Below are 19,454 nucleotides of genomic sequence, written 5' to 3' on the forward strand. Positions count from 1 at the left end.
AATTTGGTTATGTCCTGGCTTTGATGCTCTGTGTATGATGCCTTTGCAACTTGACCTGAACTAACCTTGACCCTGAGCATCCTTCCTACATAGCCTGCCTGATGACCTGCTCATGACAAGGCACTTGGGCTTAAAAAAACACAGAGATTATGAAACTGCAAGTTCCTTTTTAAGAAATGGACAGGCAGTGTCATAAAGCAGGCAGTGACATAAGAAAACAGACATTGCCTTCTAGATGTATGCATAAAACTGTTACCAATGAAGTATGGATTTAGAAGAAGAGAGATAAGTTTAAAACAATTCTGTTTTTAACATTTCCTTTCTTATCTCTTTCTTGAAGGGGTTCTCCCTTTTCTTAATCTGTTTTATCTCCCCTTCTCTCTTTCCAATTTATAAGCAGCTGCAAGGTTGGACATTTTGAAAGTGCATTGAGCAACAATTTTGTTTTCCTCTTCTTTTGTTTGTAGAAATACAATGCCCAGCCCTAATACCATTCTTATACCATTCTTTAACCATTATTGCTCCCTTATGCCATTTTCTGGTTCTTCACGATTATTCACAATAAAACAAATTTGTGACATTAACTTCTATATGAAAATCTTATTATATTCGGTCATTTTGTATCAATAAACCAATTAATTTGTTTTAATTAACATCTTCAGTCTCTTGCCTTTTACACTGGTTCTGCTTTACCTTCTGACCAAAAGGGTTGCAAAAGTGCAAATTCAAACTCAGATTAGACTACCAAATTAATACTGCATCATTTATTACCCAGTTCAGGAAGTTTTAAGTTTCTTGTATAATGCCTTTGCAAGTTGACCAGAGAATTAGTCCTGTGTGCCTTTCCTATAGACTGTGTAAATTTTAACTATGGTTTGTTTGAAACAAGCCACCTTCAAACTATGGGTTATGAAACCAGCCATAGTTAAGATTAACCACAGTTTAGGATTCAGATGTAAGGCTAAATAATCTAAAATGGGAGTGAAAGCTTCCAATCTCCACAGGAATTTGAGGATTTGAAACTAGCTACTTGGTGGAGTAAATATGCTGCTTTTCACACCTGGCTTACACGTTTCTTTTCTTCTGTCCACCACTGCCCCATTTGCTTCTGCCTCTGACCCCTCTTCCCTATTGTTCCCTGTCAGCTGTAACTTATCCTTCTGGCTATATTGCTAGTGCACATGTGTCTTCAACAACCATTACACCAGTCAGCTACCCTCAGTGCAAATCTTTTTGTTCTTTTCCTTAGGCCAGCCTTCCCCAGCATGATGCTCTTCAGATGTTCAAAGGTTGCCTTAGGGCAGTTGAGAGTAAGAGTTGCTGTAATTGCTACTGTCACAAAAGCCCTGTTCCCCCTAAAGCTTGGGGAAACAGCGGCCATGGCTAGACTTACCGTGTCTAGTGCTACGGATGGGGGAAGATCTTGTGATAGAATCACGAGATCTCCCCCACTGTCTACAGGCGGCGGTGTCCCAGGAGGAATAGGACGTCACACCTGCCATTTTGTTTTGTTTTGTTTTTTTAAAGGAGAAGGAGCACATGAGCGTTCGAACACAAAACGTAAGTTTTTTTTTAATAAAAAAATTCTCCACTCCCCCCACCCTTGATGGGCAAAGAGCTCCTGAGGAGCTCTGTGCCCCATGCCCGGGTCCCAGCTCTTCACGGTTACTCGCAAGTAGCTGGGACAACCTGCAACGCCCGGCCACATGTTCTGCAGTCTCGGGATCATCCTGAGACCATGGGAAAAGTGGGCTAAAAGGGTAGGACGATATCCCGGGCCAAGGGAGGGATCATCCCTCCCTGCTCCCAGAATCGCCTGTGTGTCATGTGAACGCACAGGGATGATCCTGGGGTGATCCCCGGGATATCGCCCCATCTAGCCATGCCCAGGGTCATAACCTTACCTTCCCATTCAGCTCTCAGACAGTAAGGCTGGTTTGGTTGGGAGGGGAGGAGCACACTTTGTTGCAGAGGCTTAGGTAGGAATTTTCATTCTATATTACAAATTATAGATCTTATAGAGATTGCACAGCAATAAACTTGATTGCATCAATCTTTTACCAAACAATTTTGAATTGTGGTTACATAAAATCAGAACAAAAATCCTAGCTCAGAAAAATTCAGTTCAATTTAACTCACTGTTAGGGAATTAACTACATACATTTCTGCTCAGGGAAACATCCCTATAAGTGACAAAATTGGAGAAAGAAAACTACAACAATGTGAACAAAATCAGAAATAATATACACTCCCCCTGCCTTTGCAGAGATTAATTAAAACCTTAGAAGCTTTCCCTCAGGCACTCGTAAAACAAAAATATCCCAAATTAAAACAATATATGTTTGATCCCCCAAACAGAGAAAACAATAACTAGGAGGAAAACAATTTCCATATGGTTTAGAGAAGTTTTCCTTCATGTCTCTTGAAATTAATGTAGTTCAATTGTGGGATTCTTCCAAAGCATTTGCACTCTAAACAACTGTATACAGAAATAAAGTGTCCTATAACTTTTTAGAAACAAGACTGTCCTGGATATCTCTGCCTTGGGTTACTCATTCTTCACATTCTCCCATCCACAATACTATGTCCACTGAGAAAACCATGAAAAACTGAAATGCTCCAGATACCCACATCAAAACATTTTTAGCTGAAACAGCCTCAAAATGCATTTATAGAATCTTGAACAGTAAAGCCAGATACATAAGGCTTACATTTTGTAAAAAGAGTATATAAACACTGTGAGTTAAATCTTGGCTGAAGAATTTGATTTGGGATATTGGGATTTCCCTGTTTAGGCTGGTGTGAAAGTTATGAAATACATTTTTCAGTAATCTGTGGTTTCATCCATGAAACTGAAACCTGCAATGCAACCTTATGTTTGCTGTCCAGCAGCTCAATTGTAACAAAAGCACAGTGTGTTTCTGCACAGTTGCATGCTGGCAGCCAGGATATTAGCAGATCAGGTAAAAGTTTGAGAAGAAGCTGTATCACAAGACTATTCTTCGGAAGGACTGCCCTTGTGGGAAAGATGTATCCTGAATTTGGAAACAGAGTGAAACTAGCTTATCTCAATCTTTGTTTAAAACACTCTAGTTATTTATATAAATGAGTACCATCATCTTCTCTTTTGCTTGAGACAATCTCTGCTAAATGCTCCATCCAACGAACGTTTTATTGCACGCTCGTTACTGGGCACTCACGGAGTTTGCTCAGGTCCCTCACCTGACGTCATCTGCCTTCTGCCCCTTCTGGCCTTCCTTGTGTGACAAAAAAACCCTCTCATTAAGTCAGATTTTTTTTAAACTTGGAATCGCTGCTCTCTCCTGCTGTGTGCAGGAGAAGTAGCACCACTAGAACAGCGGACTCAATGGGCCTCATGCTCGTTCTGTACTTCCTCTTTTGAAAAGAAGTAACTGAGGAAGGAAAACATAGGCGGAAAAGCGAGATAGGGAGCATGTGATGGAGCTCTAAGAACACAACAACAACAAAACCCAAAACCCACTAAAAGCTCCATCACACCGGGGTTAATACACTCCCTACCTTCGCTTCTCTGTCCGTGTTTCCAGAGGTGTTTTTTTTAGAATAAACCTGGATGATAATTGTGAAAGTGGGTCTTCCTGTGTGTGTGTGTGTACTTTTTATCCTTTAGTGTAAAATCCTGTAGAATCAAGCATCTTATCTTTGAAAATAACAACAAATAAAACATATTGAAACAAAACAACATGTGTAGTGATATGTATGTTTGGTAAATCTGTCAATTTCAGTTTCTCATTTTTCTGACCTTCTGTTCATTCTGTCCTGCTTCCCTTTAAAAAAAAAAAATGTTTGCACTTCAGTTTGTACACCTTTCATATGCATTTCTCCTAATTTTTGTACACAGTTTTTATCATATTTCCCTTCATAATGCTTTTTTGTATCTGTGGAAATACAGGAATACATGCATTTTTGTACAGACTTTCCTCTAATATGTGCATTTTTCTATGGAGAACCACATTGCAAAATCCAGAGAAGTATAATAACAAAGGACAACTGCATTCCAGTTTACATATTGTTTCAGAAATTGCAAGTTTGATAAGTTCATACCAAAATCCACTCCTAGTGATATGTAATATAGAGAGAATCAAAGTAAAAACAAAGAATCAAAGAACAAAACTTGATGTGGAGGAGATCTGTGAATAGAATATCCCAAAATGTGTCTGGGAGAATGGAGTGTTGTCTCTCTCTCTCTCTCTCTCTCTCTCTCTCTCTCTGTGTGTGTGTGTGTGTGTGTGTGTGTGTGAGAGAGAGAGAGAGAGAGAGAGAGAGAGAGAGAGAGAGAGAGAGAGAGAATTTCTTCCTTACATTGTTTTTTTCTGATTCTACTTATATACTTTGATTATACTAATCAAAGTGCTATTTGTCCTGCAGGGCAAAACATAGTACATACAGGTACCTTACATGTACATGTATGTTTGCCCCTGTATGTTTTGTCTTGCAGTACAAATAGCACCTTTGGTGAAGGGTAATTGCCTTCTTGAGCAAACAATAGTTAAGGGAACCAAATTTAATTGGCATGGGGAAAGGTTGAAACCCTCATCCACCAGCACTGCAGGCTCTATCTAAATCACTCCCTGTCTGCCTCCAGCACACTTAATATGAAACTTAATATGGCAAAGGCTGAATTGCTTGTTTTTCCTCCTAAACCCTCTCCTCATCTCTCATTCTCTCTTACTTTCAATGATGTTACGCTTACTCCGGTCAAGGAAGCTCGTAGTCTTGGCTTTATATTTGATTCCTCGCTCTCCTTTATTCCTCATATTGAGGCAGTAGCTAAATCCTGTCGTTTTTTCCTGTATAATATTGCCAGGATTCAATCATTTTTGTCTGTCTCTCCTGCCAAGACTCTTGTTCATGCATTGGTTATTTCTCGGTTGGACTACTGCAACCTTCTTCTCACTGGCCTTCCTTCTTCTCACATCAGTCCGTTGGTTTCTGTTCACCACTCTGCTGCTAAGATCATCTTCTTGGCTCGCCGCTCTGACCATGTAACTCCACTTCTGAAATCTCTTCATTGGCTTCCAATTCACTTCAGAATCCAATATAAACTTCTCCTGTTGACCTACAAAGCTTTTCACTGTCTAGCTCCTTCCTATCTCTCCTCTCTCATCTCACACTATTGCCCCGCTCGTGCTCTTCGCTCCTCTGATGTCATGTTTCTCGCCTGCCCAAGGGTCTCTACTTCCCTTGCTCGGCTTCGTCCATTTTCTTCTGCTGCCCCTTATGCCTGGAACGCTCTTCCAGAACATTTGAGAACTACAAGTTCAACCACAGCTTTTCTTTTTCCTAAAGCTTTTAAAACTTGATTTTGTTCTGACTTTATACTGTTAGTTTTACCCTACCCAGTGCCTGTTTACCCTACCCTGTGCCTGTTTGCATTCTCTTCCCCTCCTTATTGTTTTATTATGACTTTATTAGAATGTGAGCCTATGCGGCAGGGTCTTGCTATTTACTGTTTTACTCTGTACAGCACCATGTACATTGATGGTGCTATATAAATAAATAAATAAATAAATAAATAAATAAATAATAATAATGCCCCCCCTGCCCGATCGCCCGCCCGCCTGCCATGCCCGCCAGATCACCCGCCCGCAATGTCCGATGCCCCCTCCGCCCCCCCGTCCGTGTTCTCCCCACCCTGGCTCCGCTCTTCCCCCCATCTCTCCCGCCACGTCCACTCTTTCCCCCCGGCCCCCATCTTCCCCCCATGATTCCCCCCCCCAGCCTGATGGGCACAGTGCTTCTATGGAGCACTGCAGCCTGTCCACTGCTTTTCCTGGGTACTCACGCATAAGTGCAGTAGCCAAGAAAAGCAGCGGACCCATCCACACACCCGCGGTCCCAGCCTCAGCCCGACCTGAGGCCGGGACCACAGGAAGAACCGCACTACAAGCGGTTCTGGTTAGCACGGTGCCAGGGCGGCTCGAGCCCTGGCTGAGGCCAGGATCCCCTGTGCATAATCTGGACGCACAGGGACGAGCACGGGACGAGCACCGCGCTAACCCGTGGTCTAGCAACTACCCCAGTGTCACAAATGTCATGGCAGAACCGAGTTCAAATACAAATTGAGGCAAGGAAGTATTCTGAAAACGTTGTAGTCAGCAAAGGCTCTTAAGCCTGTACATTCGTTTAAATATAGGGAAAGGCTTTCTAGAACCCCTCTTCTGACAATCTATCTTGATTGAGAAATCTATCCCATAAATGAGAACAATGCTGAACAGTCTGTCTCTGTTCCACCCTTTTGAGTTGCTGTCTCATCCTGGGTGACACCCCTGAAATCACTTCCCCTGCAAAGTCTTGTTCCTGCCCAGTTCCCACATCCTCAGGCTGTAAATCAGAGGGCTGATTCAAAGTCTTATCTTGCAGCTGTAGTTGAAAAGAAGTCCCATCCTCCCTCATATGGGAGGCTAGGCAGAGCCATACTTTCAGGTCCTAAACTTCCCACAACTCTACTGGATTCTAAATCATCCTGGTCTGATTTCCAAACCTTGGTTCCAAAGTTGTAGGGCCCACAGTGGAACTTGGGCTAGGCCCAACACATGCTGATTCATCAGGATAACTCAGAGTTTTAAAACATTGTGGGTTGCCATGGTGTGCCAACCAGGCCAAAAAGACTGGGCAATAGTCCACACTGCAATTTTAAAACTTTGCTTTCTCACAAGACATAGATTAAGATTTTTCAGGTTTCCAGATTCACAGTAAAATTCTGAATAAAATGGGCTTGATGTTTGGTATTCCATTTATATTTATTTATTTATTTATTTATTTATTTATTTTAATGCAATATGACTACAGCATTTATTATATCTTAAGAACAGATTGCCTACTGGCCCATTGTGAAGCTTGAAATTTGGGCATTTCATTTAGCAGCTGTCAGAATTTTATTATGTTAGTAGATTGATGGATCCAGATAGAGAGCAGAAAGAGCTCAAAGTACTAGGATTAGGAATGTATGGATCTGTCAGATGTCTTTCATTATGTCGTTTGGTCATTCACAGAATCAGATTTTTTTAATGCACAATTCCAGTAACGTGCACTTGTACATTTGCACAAATCCCCCCCAAACTAAACAACCAGTCCATAAGTAAACACGACTTGGAAAATTCCAATCCACTGCAGAATCCAAATATCAGATTCATGGAAATCTGAACTCATTTGAGACTGTTTGAGCTGAAAACTAAATTTGGTAGGAAATATACTTTAGAATAGGGATCAGCAACTAGATTTGTCCGGAAAGCCAAATCTGGGCCCCAGAGAAATACCAGCTGGTCCCTCAGTTCACAATACAGAGGCAATACATGTTTGTGGAGGAGACAGAGGCAGTGGCTGTGGCAATAGAACTTTCTGGCAGTCTACCTTGGGTGGGGAGGTCAGGCCTGGTGCACCACCTGCCTTCATCTCCTACTAAAGCTGCCCCACTTGTAAAAGTAGCCCTGGTCAGCCACTATAAACAGTTAGCTCAATTTCAAGGAAGGAAGAAGGTTCTGAAGCTTCCTGGTGACATGAAACCTTCCCCCCAAGATGAAATGCTCTGTTAGTAAATAGATGTTGAAAGTACAGCTTTGGAATAGCTACCGTTTTGTTTTTGTTATTTGTCTTCAGTTTGACTTGGCATGTCATGTTCCTGAAAGGATAACCAGACAACATCCAGAGCAGTGCTTGTGAGGCATGCAATATTTGGCAGAACGCTGTGCATTTGAAAACTAACAATGAGTCCAGGAGGGGATCTACACTAGTCAAGTTAGAATATATCTTACCATTTTTAAGTGTGTGTTTGGTAGTATTTCACCACGTGACGTATAGTTTGTGACGTTTTATTGTTGTCCGTTCTCTGGTTTTTATTTTGAACTTCTCTGAAATAAGTCGTTCTATTTCTTATGATGTGGCCAATTTCATCGTATTAAATGGGTTTCCTGTAGTTCTTAATTAGCCAATCACATTCCTGGGGGTGGGGGCATGTTTATGTAATTTCTGCGCCCAAAGTTGGAGCCTTTTTTTCCTTCAAGACACTTTTTTGCAGCCACTTCCAGTTTCACATTTGGGAGGCTGCTAGCTGGATTGTTTGTAGGTGGAGGATTGTCTCAGAGAGAAGAGGAAGTGGGAGGGGAAATTGGCAGAATGGAACAAAGGGATTTATTTTCTTAGTGTGGCCAAAAGGAATGCATTCCCATGGAAAGAGAAAAGTAAGTAAATGTTTTAAAAATTGCTACGTTTTAAATCGTTCAAAAACAAAACATTCAATGACTGTAAAAACATTTCATATACTAGTGTAGATCCCCTCCAGGTCTGCTTGGATGTCATAATGCTGATATAACATTGTAGCCTTTCGTTGTAGAGATGATGGGTGCCTACAAGTGGCTAGTCTAATGTTAGAGTTGAGGGGCAAGAGATAGTCTTATGCTTATGATGCTGCTTATGCTTGATAACATTAAATACCTGAAGTGGAGAGAAAACAATTTAGGAAATATTTCCTTATTCAACACTGTTGCATAAACCAAACCTTTTTCACTATCTTGATTTTTAGCATCTTTGTGTTTACTCAGTGACTGTCAGGATTATACGTTATTTTTTTCTGCAATTTTCCCGTGATTGTAGGCTCAGTGCAGAAAGAAATTGGCTTAGTTTGGACATACATATCATGGCTTAATAAATCAAGAAATGCACAAGCACTGTGCCACATGCTTTATCATGTGGCCCCTTTCCTCTTCTCATCTAGGCATGCCATAAATAACCCAGAAAGTCTTCAATTAACCATAGTTTCCTGTTCCACCCAAATAGGGGAAAACATGGTTACCAGAATTGAAACAGGCCAGATTCTTAAACAACAATTTAAAGGTGATTTGTTTCTGGCTTGTTCTGATCTTGGTAATCATATAGTTTCCTAGTTTGGATGTAACGGGAAATGATGGTTATTGAATATTTTCTTGCATACCAAGATTTATATATTTATCTATAAAATTGTAAATAAATGGGCCTCCAAAGTAGCTTACAATTTTTTTTAAAAAAAACTAATCTTTAAAACACTATCACAATAAACAGATTCAGAGCAAGGGAAACCCAACTTTTAAGAATAGAGTAGAATTAATTACATTTAACACCACCCAAAAGTTGTATGGTACAAAGGTGTTATTGGCCTGCCTAAGACTAAAGGAAAGATAAAGCCAGTCAAACCTATCTTAGGGAGGGTGTTCTATAATCAGGGTGCAGCCACAAGAAAAAAAAATCCCTATCCCATGTTTCCACCACTCTAACCTCTTTTGGTGATGGTGGGAAATACAGCATGGCCTCTAGTGCAGATCTTAAAATATGGGTAGGTTCATATGGGAGGTGGCAGTATTTAACGTTACATATCCCAGCCCCAAACCACTCAGGGATTTAGAACAAGCATCTTGAATGACACCCAGAAACAAAATGGAAGCCAGTGCACTTGGTACAAATCCAGTGTAATTTAGTGCAAGTACAACTTCATATTTTTATTCATTTTCATTTCATTTATTACATTTCTATACTGCCCAATAGCCAAAGCTCTCTGGTCAGTTTACAAAGGTTAAAAACCTTAAAAATACAACATTGTGCACCTCGTAGTGTTGACTACTACACTTAATAATATGGACCTAGTTAACTAGTAATCAGATGGCCATGCCTATAAAACCTTCCATGAGAACAGCTTTTCTCACCTGGGACACCAAACAAATTATTCCTCTGTATTATTAATAGACAAGTTATGTCCATACATAACAGGATTTTCCGAATGATTCAGTGCCACATAAAAAGAAATTGACAATGTTTGTTACACTTAGGACATGCATTTTCCCTGAAAAGGAACCAAAGAATTTCACTGTGATCAGAATTATTTACCTACAGTATTGGTTGCTTGGTTACAAATGGAGCTATATTAAAATTGTATGAAATGATTGCAGAGTGATTTATTCACAGGAAGTTACTATGTGGAAAAGACAGACATCAACTGAGGCATTAACAGAAACATTGTTAACTTTCCCATGGGCTTCAGTTACATAGGTAAAGCACAGCAAAACTAAGGATATGGATTACACATGAGTTTTAAACTCTTGTCTCAAGATGTATTTTCAAGTGGTGTAATAGTTAGGACAGTTGTGGATAGAATCAGGGCTGTTTGAGCATCTCTATACCTCTTCCTGCAACTAAGTGGAAGTTTGCTACATATTTGTTGAGATAAGTCTTGTAGAAGAAGGATATAAGGGAGACCTAGGGAGACCACTGAGTTTCTCATATGTGTCAGCTCTTAGATCTGTTGACCAAAGTTACTTATTCTGGGGAAATATGTTTTAGTCAATCTCACACAGAATGATAGCTTCTGGTTGCCCAATCGCATGAATGAATACCTATTTATCTATAAATTCAAATTATCAGATCCCATTTTCTATTTTGCACAAGTAATAGAAACATACGTGATGTAATCCAGCAAACCTATTAGAATTTTGTGTTTCCAAGCCCACATTCTCCTGATTTTTAGAATTGAATAGAAGAGAAAACTAAACTAGATGTGGCTTTGCTCATTATACCATTACTTGTCAGGGTCTGAGCTTGGCACTCATGAATAGTATGCTCAGCACCAAGGAGTGGAATACTCAGGAACAACTATTTTTATGGCAAACCATTACATTTGTAAACTGCCCAGAGAGCTTCAGCTATGGGGCGGTAAATAAATGTAATAAATAAATAAAAATAAATAAATACTTTGTAAGGAGACTGCCAATTTTGGGAACCTCAATACATTCCTGAACCGAATCCACGGATCTGTATGCATTCTACTGCTTCACTGGACTGAGACCTAAGTCCTCAGGTCAGAGGAATGACTAAGAAGACATCCTTGCTGAAAATATGTCTTTCCTAATTTAAATATTATATTACTTAAATATAGTAGTTATTTGGCATTAAGATAGCTGATTTAATAGAAATCATTATAAAACTACCATTTAGTATATTAGGAAATGATTAAGCCATAGACCATGCAAATTTACTGTACTAGGGTTTTGCAAATAAAAACTGAACATGCATGAGATTCCTGTATCCTATCCTAACCTCACTTCATTTGTGGAGAATTTAAATTATGACTAAACAGAATTGAACAATTTATGATTATGGATTGTTAAATCACCCTGGGATGGGTCTGGAAATAATCTAGCCTCACAGATTATTTTTTATGAATATTCACTGGAAATCAGGAAACTCTCCAATAGAACTGGCTGATTAAGTACTAGAGGGCCATAAAGTTAGGATGATGTGCCAATCAATAAAGTCATTGACAAGCACAGGTTTGTTAGATCCTGTGCACCATGGCTGCTGCCACCAACTTTACTGAGTAGGAAAGAGTTCACTCTCTCCCTTCTTTTAGATAATAGTGGTGGTTAAGGCAGAGATAGCACTCTGGACTACCGGTATGGGTCCTCGAATCTTTCAGTCTAGAAAGTAGTCCCAATACATCTTTCCCAAATGTGCAAAGTAGGCTCTAGGATCTGCTGATGGATGATGATGATGATAATGATTTCTGTGACATTTCTACTTGTGATATATGTTCATAGAAACATAATGCTCAAGTGAAATACAAACTCTGATGCACATATTACTGAGATAAAATACAGTTTTTTCAGTAATGTCAATTACAGATGTTGGAAGAATCCATTGGGGTGGGGTAGAACTCCTTTGGGGGTTAGAGTTTTCACCATCTTGGCCTCCTGGGCTGCATCTCGCTCCTCTTTGAGCTGGCCTGACTTGTCATGAGATGAGTTGGGCCAGCTTGCAGTTTTTCCAGGGGTGGTGGTGGTGGTATTTGCAACTTGCAACTAGTGCAAAATCACAGCTATAAATATTTACGAAAATCACAATTTGCTCAAAATTGCCACCATTAACTAAATTTGTGCAAAATTGTGGGTGTAAGTAGTCTAATCAGACTATTTTCGCCTGCAATTTTGTGCAAATTGCACTATTTATGGCTGTGATTTTGTGCAAAGCACAATATCTGTAAATAGTTACAGCTGTGATTTTGCACAAATCATGATGTGCAAATAAAAGATAAAAAAGGAAAAGCTGGCTAAGTCCCCAAGTTTCAGAAACTGACCTGACACTCAGCTTGTAAATGCACGTCAAGTCAGGGGTTCTATGGGGATCCATCAGACCCCAAAATGGAAGATTTCCCTGTGACAGCTATCCTTAGTTTCAATAGATTCACCTAAACTGCATCATTGGCATTAATTTTGTGGTCTTGCCAGATCACATTATTGTACCATTTTTCCTACTTTGACAATAAGCACAATATTTAATATGATTTACCATTGTGAGGAAGGAGCAAAAATCTATCAAGGGTGGGTTTTTTTGTAACAATTTGATCTGCAGGAATTAGTTGTCTCCAAAATAGTAATGCCATTTGAATGGGTGGGGGATTGGAGAACTCTGAACAAATTCTTTCCATTCATGGCTGATTTGAATAGCAGTAGCTGTAAGGCTTCTGCATGTTTCTAACATTAAATCAGCCCTCAGTCAAGCCTGCAGTTCCCGTGTGATGGGGAATCTAAAATTGTTCCAGGGTGTTATCTCAGTATTTGTTTTCTCAAAAGTGTGAAAACTATTTCCCCATTTTATGATTCACTTTGTTAAAACCACTTAGCAGTTTTATACACCAAATGCTGCTTTTGCATCGATACCTTATAGTTCCAATAAATATTCATTACGAATACTATGACTTTTTCCAACTTGTATCTTTCCTATGAAAAATGAAAGGTCACTGTAACAGAGAAAATTCCATCTGCTCAGAAGGACTTAGTACAGCTAATATCAATTCAAGCTGATGATAATGTATGTCCCAATTCCCATAGTGGTGAGAAGGGCATATAACGGGGGTTTAGTATTCTTCGGAAGAGGAAGCACTGGAGACTGAAATTATTATATATATATATATATATATATATATATATATATATATTGTCTGTATGTGTATTATTTGTTTATATGTTTTATGCAATTGTTTTTGGGACTTTGTATAATGTATTTTAATGGTTTTAAATTTTTGGGAGCCACCCAGAGAGCTTCGGCTATGGGGCAGTATAGATACATAATAAATGAAATGAAATGAGACTTCTGTTGTCTTTGCAATATCAGTTTTATTTACAAATATACAAATACAATATACTAGAAGTGAATAGACCCTTGCTGCAGGCAGCACATCAATTGATCCTGCCATGGATTTTTGGAGAGCTATTGTTTCAGACAGCACGAACTAAAATCTCACTGCTCTCTCTGCTCGCTGTGTGATTCTGTCTCCATCTGTCCCCAAAAGTGTCCCAGGGGCTGTCTTAACATTGTCTCTGCTCTGGGGTGACTCTGGAACTGCGCTGCATCAGTTATATGATGCAGCCACTCAGAGCAGAAGACTCGCAGCAGAAAAGTTTGGGACTTACCCCAACTTTTCTGGCTGAGTGAGGTCAGTGCGGTCCTTCCCCATCTGTCCTCGCTCAGAGTGGCAAACAGCACATAGGATAAAATAATAATAATAATAATAATAATAATAATAATAATAATAATTCAAAATACTATTTTTTAAAAGAAACAGAGTTCTGATAAAACTGTGCCTGGTAACTCATGGAAAGTTTCCTGAAATAATGTTTTCAGGAGGTGCCAGAAGCAACACAATGTTGGTGCCTGCCTGACCGCCAAAGGCAGGGAATTCTATAGGAAGGGGGCCACCACACTGGAGGCTCTTCTCCTGATGGACTCCAATCCGGCCATAGGTCCATGTAGAACCACCAGGAGCATATTTAGGATGTGTGTTTTTTCAGTTACAGGCAAAAAACAAACAAACAGATCCTGTGTGTGCAAGTTGATTACAGTGAGCTGAAAGAAACCAAATATGCACAGCAATTTCAAGTGCCTACCATGCCTCCAGCTGGTAAAGTAAATCAGCCCGAAAGTGCTATGAGAAATGGTTTAAAACTGGCTGTATGTTAAAGCCCTGCTTTTAAAAATATGCTCACTACATATGTAACCAATTACAGTCAGCAAAGCCGAGTGAAACAGATGTTTGAGTAAATAAAGCCCCCTGATGTAGTATTGTAAGTGCTTGTTTTCATATGAAATGCAAGGATAATTAGGCTTGCTCAATTTTCATGAGTGAAGCAGGAATTTGTTTTTAAAATGGTTCTGTGGCGTCTCCTAACCTGCCTTTTATTTCAAAAATGTCATAGCTCATTTATAACTCTTTTTTGATTAACTTCTATTTTAACAATATCAGTATTGAAAACATGCTGCAATGTCTTCTCTCAAAATTAAACACTATTTCTTCTTTGTCTGTGTAAGGCTAAAACTTGGAGCTCCATTCATAAAAAACAACTAATATTAAACTTTATGATTCCTTGTGCTTCCATAAGGGAATTCTGTCCAACAGGAAATAAACATGGGTAAATGTTATATTAGACTAGAAGAATGACACTAATGCTATAATTACTGTCATCTAGGACTTCAAAAGGGCAAATGAAAAGGCTCTAAATTTATGTTTTATGTGGGTGGTATGGCTGGCTCAACAAAAGGTTAACTGTTTATATCTTCAAGAACCTAGAGTGATGTGGACTTTATGTAAATAGGACAAGGCTTCCTGCACTGGTTTTGGGACCTCAGGGCCTTCCTGATAAAGCTGTAATCAACAGCATCGGCTAGCTAAAAGCCAGATTCCAATGGCTGGTTTATGTATGACCATGGATCTTTGACCACAGAGACCTAAGGCTGAATTCACCAGAAACCTTTGATCACTGTTATTCTGGACTAGAAATGAACCAATGACCTTACTGTGAAAGGCTCTGCAGTGTATTGTGAAACCCTTTGCTCCCCTGTTCCCCTTTCTGCTTCATGAATTTCCACAAAGCTGCCAATGTCCATTTTGCAAAAAACTTTTTTTCTCTCCTTCCCCCTAATGACCAGAAATCTGCAACTACTGTCAATTAACAAGAGCAGAATTTGACCTCGCACACTGAAACATGAGTTTCCAATATCTGCTTTGCCAGCAAGCTGTCAAATCCGGCAGTATGCAAATGGTCAAGAAAGCAAACATCCTATTCTTTTATTGGCAACATACGGCTGTATTTTGACTAAAAATTTATAAGAGACAAAGCACGGGAAAATTTATACTAATGAATTCCTTTCTTCAGTGGCATGGGGCACTATTCTAGAGAAGGAAAAATGGCTCTCCTTTGGAGTGTGTGTGTGTGTGTGTGTATGTTTAAAGACAACTTATAGAACAGATAGTGAAACAAATAACAATAGTGGCATTATGTGCTTTCGAATGTTTGAAGCACTTTACATACATTATTACAACACCCCTGTCAGGTCGGTCAGTATTATCATCCCTATATTGATGATTTGGAGTTGGGGCTTTGGCTGAGAGTGTAGTGGCTTTTCTAAGTCCATGACACTGCCTGGTTTATAAGCTCAGTTTCTTAGGTGCTGCAGAATGGTAGCTCTTCAATAGTAAGCTAGAAACACAACTTTCTTCAGATACCTAAGGATAAGACCGTTGTTGTTGTGAATATCAACAAAACAGAACAGAAAATACATCGTGGAAATGAAAGCAAAACAAAACCCATGAGACCTTTAAAAAACAACAACTGTAGTTGGAAGTATGTGTGCAATGGAAGGTTGTAGATATTTCTGGTGTATCTTTTTAATTCCCTGTATAAGGAATTCTTATTATAGCTATACAATGAGCAACATCAGCATGACTCATATTGTTAATGCTCAGATAATAATAACCTCCACAAAATCTGTATGTGCTTGAGGCAACCTATAGATAGAAGCTAGATTAATAATGAATAGCTCACAAGGAATAACAGGGAATGGCTTGTTTTCGTATTGCCCTTTGCTCTTACTTGCTTTCTGTACTGGTAGCTAACCATCATTGATCACTGTTGGTGCCATCGTGCTGGATAAAAGGAATTACTGATCAGGGCACAAATGAGATACAACAAAGCAATATTCAAACAAAAGTATGAAAATGGATTTTTTTTGCTGGAGATCAGAAAAAGCTGAATGAAAAATAGAAGACCTATTTACTAGGGTTTAATGAAAGCCCCTCCTGTAATTGACTATCTACTTCAACATTTTTTCATGTAAACATAACTATTTCATTAAAGAGGTACTGGTTTGAACACATGTCTCAAGTTGTCCCCACTGCTGTCTGTTATTTCAATATCATTTTCTTATTTTAATGTCATCACCCTTTTATTTAAAAAAAAATCAAGTCAATTTTGCACAAGTCAGAGTAAGCTAAACAAGTAAGCTAATTGTTCAAACACAGTCACCATACTGAAACGTCCACATGGTAGATGGTAATAGTGCCAGTTCAATGCCATGTTGAGGAATCTGAAGCCCAGGCAATGTCCTAGAAAAGGGCATGCACTGACCCACTGGACTGAGAGCAAGAAGTCTTACGTATCCCAAAGAGGGAAAACAACCTGGGACTTATCTGGATCTAAGATGAAAATGTGTTCTCAGGAATAAGCCAGAATGGCTATAATATGAGGGTGTAAAAGAAAAAGTTGAACTAGGAACTAGCAGTAGTCAAAATTGCATTAAAGATTCATCAGTTGGCCTACATGAAGAATCTTTGATGTTAATATTTAAATATATATCCCTCTCCTGGAAATGTTGTAGTTGAAAATGTTGAAAATTAACCATTTTGTACTAACTTTAAAAACATCTGTTAGCTTTTAATTTTTGCTGAAAAGATTTGTTTATGTCACAAGATAGTTTCATGAAACCACACTTACTGTTGAGTAGTGCTTCTCTAGTTCCAAGTGTGCTGTCACCGTAAAATAAAAGAAGTATACATTCTCACACAGTGGTTTAAGAATGACACATAGCTAATAAGACATGTTAGTTGAATTTGGTAGATCAATGGCTATTATATTTAAAATGCCAGGAACATACACCATGGATAAAGAGTAGGTAATAGAAAACTGCAATACTGCCCTGACTGTTATAAATTTCCTCTAAATCAGGGGTGGGCAACTTGTGGCCCTCCAAAGATTTTGGCCTGTAGCTCACATTATCTCTCACCATTGGTTGTGCTGGCTAAAGCTGATGGAAGTTGTGGGTCACAGTTGCCCACCCCTCCTCTAAAGCAGCCAGACCATTTGATCATGGAGGCTAAAATGGCTGTTGGTCATGCTGGCTGTGGATGATGGGAACTATAGTCCAACCCACGTGGACAGCACCAGGCTGGGGAAGAATGGTGTAGATGGAATTTGAAGGACCATGGCTTAGTTGTAGAGCACATACTTTGCATGCAGAAGGATGCAGATTCAATTCCCAACATCTCCAGGTAGGGATGGAAAAACTCCTTCCTGAAACCCTGGGGAGCTGCTGCTCATCAGTGAAAACAGTATTGGGCTACAAGTGTCAACTCAGTGTCAGGCAGCTTCCTATATTCCTATGCATGTTGTTCTGACCTGTCAGGGTTTTATTGCGCTTTAGTATAACAGTGCAATTCAGAAATGCACTTGAAGTGCACTTGAAGAAGCAGGTGTGACTGAGAACTTCATGTCTCCACCACCCACCCAGAAGCCTACTAGGATTCTCCCTTTCCAGTGATCCTGTCATGATGCATCTGGTTCTACTGCCAAACTGTACATCGCTTGCTTCCAGCCAGAGCTTTGCCCCTGTAAGATTTGTCCAGGTGGCAGCTGGGAATGAGACAGAGGTAACTATCAGGTGCTCCCAATGCTCACTTCAGCCCTGACTTTTGTGGGATCAATATCAAGCTTGTCCAGATTATCTAGTACCTCTAATACTTTGCAGTAAGGATGCATGAGGAATTTAATCCATATGGATTCCTATATGGAGATTCACCTGGTGCCTATGATGTGCCCTTTCTGGCACCAGGTGAAGACCTTTTTATTTTCCCAGGCGTTTTAGCATTTTAGCATTGTAGTCTTTTAGTTCTGCTGTTGTAAATTTGTCTCTGTATTTTAAATATCTGCATTGCTACTAGGTTTTATTATGGTTGTACTTTTATACCGTAGTTTTAAGCTTTTACGTTAGTTTTTATGCTGTACTTGTGATTTTAATTTTTGTGAACCGCCCAGGGAGCTTTGGCTATTGGGCGGCATAAAAATGCAATAAATAAATAAAATAATTAAATAAATAAATAAATAACCTGATCTGCACCTCTTGGACTAATATGTAAGAATTTTTAAAATTGTAAAAAAATAATAATGTAGAAAGCAAACAGCCTTATCGGTAAAAACATGAAAAGTGACACAGACCAGAAACAGAGATTTGCCCACCCTTCCCTGCAGCCAGTTTTTGCTATTTCTCAGAGTTTGTTACTCAGGTCCCATAACTCCAGAGATATTCAATACACTCCAGCTCCTATTGCTAACCATTTCCCACCCACCCACCCCACAACCCTACAGATCGTTCACACTCTCTAGGTCCATGGCAGGTTGCACTGTAGGCTCCTCATGTAAAGTCATACTAGAGAACATATTAAGCGGAAAATGTGTTGTGAAGGAGCTAGATGACAAATAGGACTTCGAGGCAGATAGTCTGTGTCCACCCCCACAAAAATTCTAAGGGGTGTGTGTGGGATAAGACTCCACCACACAGAGAATGTTCATGAACTTAAAACTGCCTCCTAATTCGAAAACCAATCCCTGAACTCCCAATTCTCACTCATGTCAGCAAATCTGAAAGCACCTCAAAAACAGGAATTAAGAATATTCACCTCTGATCCTTCTATCTGTCAGAAATGGACTGGCGTATGCCCTCTTCCCCTCCTTTGGGTCACCACCCTTTGGGACTGCTCCCTGGTGGTGGCCCAATGCCCATACTATGGTGGCAAGATATACACCCCTTTCTTAGGTACATGGCAAAAAAGGCATTTGAAACTGTCCCCTGTGGGGAGGTTTCCGCTTCTGGTTGATAACACTGCTGGCAACTTTCCCCTCTCCCTCAAAAAACCAAATAACAAAGTGCAGGGAAAGGATGTAAAGAGTTTTCATCTCCTCCTTTCTCACTTAGCTGCTACATTTCTGCTGTGTTGCCTTTTCTCTTCTTGCCACACTAGGCTGAATCAATATATACAAAGCCAAATGAAACTGACTTTGAATGACAAGTGCACAACGACACTGAAAATATCTAAAGTGAGTTACTTTGTGGATTGCTGCAACTGTGGGCAAAGTCTCTATGCCACTGCTGCTATGGTTGTGAAGCCATTTCAGATGTGGACTGGCATGAAATGTGTAGACCAGCCCTTGACATACTATCCAAAGCAGAGATTTAGATGCTGTGGATCAAATAGGAGGTCAAGAAGAGTTTGTAGCCCACAGTTTTGTTTTGTTTCTTCAGAATTCTAAAAGTTTTCCTAAGGATCTCATAGATATCTCAAATTC

At 39.6% G+C, this 19,454-nt stretch overlaps 1 protein-coding gene across 1 annotated transcript in view; it reads right to left on the reverse strand.

The window, feature by feature from the left end:
- The window catches only part of PDLIM4 (PDZ and LIM domain 4), a 78,830-nt gene that overhangs the window by 25,381 nt on the left and 33,995 nt on the right, over window positions 1–19,454 (reverse strand). The window lies entirely within an intron of this gene.

This window comes from Elgaria multicarinata, chromosome 3 (assembly GCF_023053635.1).
Source record: "Elgaria multicarinata webbii isolate HBS135686 ecotype San Diego chromosome 3, rElgMul1.1.pri, whole genome shotgun sequence".
Taxonomy (NCBI): Eukaryota; Metazoa; Chordata; class Lepidosauria; order Squamata; family Anguidae; genus Elgaria; species Elgaria multicarinata.